Consider the following 1661-nt stretch of genomic DNA (forward strand, 5'->3'; position numbering starts at 1 on the left):
TATTTTTAAAAATTAAAAAGCTATATTAAAAAATGTGAATTACAAGGAAATAAAAAGTATACAACTTGGAGAATGATGAAGTAAAACTATATTCACAAAGAAGAAGATTGTAACTGTAGAAAATCCCTGCTGGAAATAATAAGCAATTACGGCAAGGTTGCAAGATACAAAATTAATGTACAAAAGACAATCACTATCTTAGACGCCAAGCAATGAATATTGAAATTAAAAACACAGTACCATTTACCTTAGCACCAAAAAAAGAAATACTTAGATATTAATCTAATCTACTCAAGATCTATATGAGGAACACCATAAAACTCTAATGGAAAAACCTCAAGAAATGCAGGGATATTCCATGTTCATGCATAGGAAGGCTCAATATTGTCAAGAGGTCCGAACTTCCCAATTAGATCTAGAGATGCAGTGAAATACCAATCAAAATCCTAGCAAGTTAATATTGATTGATGTGATCCTAAAATTTGTGTAGGAAGGCAAAAGATTGAGAATATCCAATGCAATGTTAAAGGGAAGGACTTAAAAACGGACTATGAAACTAGAGTAGTCAAGACAGCCTGGTGTTGGCAACCTTGAGTTCTATGTCCAGCAGAAGAAAAAGGCAACGATTGAGTTTCCACCATCGGTCTGTGCCGCCACAATGGTGCATAGGGATGTCCCGGCTGATGCTCTGAAGAGTACCAACAATGCCGAAAAGAGGCAAACGCCAACTTCTCATGAGGCCGTGCTCCAAAGTCACCGTCCGGTTCCTGACTGTGATGATGAAGCATGGTTACATTGGCGAATTTGAAATTATTGATGATCCCAGAGCTGGGAAAATAGTTGTGACCCCCACAAGCAGGTTGAACAAGTGTGGAGTCATCAGCCCCAGGTTTGATGGCAACTCAAAGATCTAGAAAAATGGCAGAACAACTTGCTTGGTTTCATTGTGCTGACAACCTCAGCGGGCATCAGGGACCACGAAGAAGCAAGACGAACACACACAGGAGGGGAAATCTTGGGATTCTTCTTCTAGGGGTGTCATACCTAGGTGGAAATAAAATGCCTCACAGGACTCTGGTGCTTCCCTCGGTCATTTTGAACGTGGCAGCAGAGTGGCAGGAGCTCTTGTGGCGGGTGCAGCCTTTGTGTTACTTGGTGAATGTTGTTCCCCTGAAGCGACCAAGAAAGTCTCGTGATAACTTACCCATCACGCTCATGCTCCGCAGAGGATGGTGTCTGGCCCCGGATGGTTGCATCTGGGTTGGGGTCCAGGCAGTGAAGCTGTCCCTTTCCTGGAATGAGTGGTGCCTTTCCTGTTTTTATCTCATTTCAGGCACTGTTGTTAACTGCCCTGAAAATGCATGGCTATTAACTATGTAAGCCGTTAATAAGGAAGCAGGTGGGAAGACAGCCAGAGCCCACAGCTTGCTGAGTAAGACCCATCTCAAAGTACAATAAATTTGGATGGCATGTCAGTAGCATTTGCACAACTTGTTTGTAAAAATGGTATTTTAACTAGTTTTACTGTAAACATGTCACAACTATATTCCTGGAGTTGAGTGGATGAGTTTGCTGGACCACTTTCCCCGGGAAATGCTTATAAAGAGGGCAGGCTGGCTTCTGTGAAATAGATGAGGGCTCCACTCCCCTTTTATAACATT

At 42.2% G+C, this 1661-nt stretch overlaps 1 pseudogene; it reads left to right on the plus strand.

Annotated features, from left to right (window-relative positions):
• Window positions 1-1175, plus strand: LOC118713291 (annotated as a pseudogene).
• The last annotated feature ends 486 nt before the right edge of the window (window positions 1176-1661 follow it).

Source organism: Pipistrellus kuhlii, unplaced genomic scaffold (genome assembly GCF_014108245.1).
Source record: "Pipistrellus kuhlii isolate mPipKuh1 unplaced genomic scaffold, mPipKuh1.p scaffold_m20_p_10, whole genome shotgun sequence".
Lineage (NCBI taxonomy): Eukaryota > Metazoa > Chordata > Mammalia > Chiroptera > Vespertilionidae > Pipistrellus > Pipistrellus kuhlii.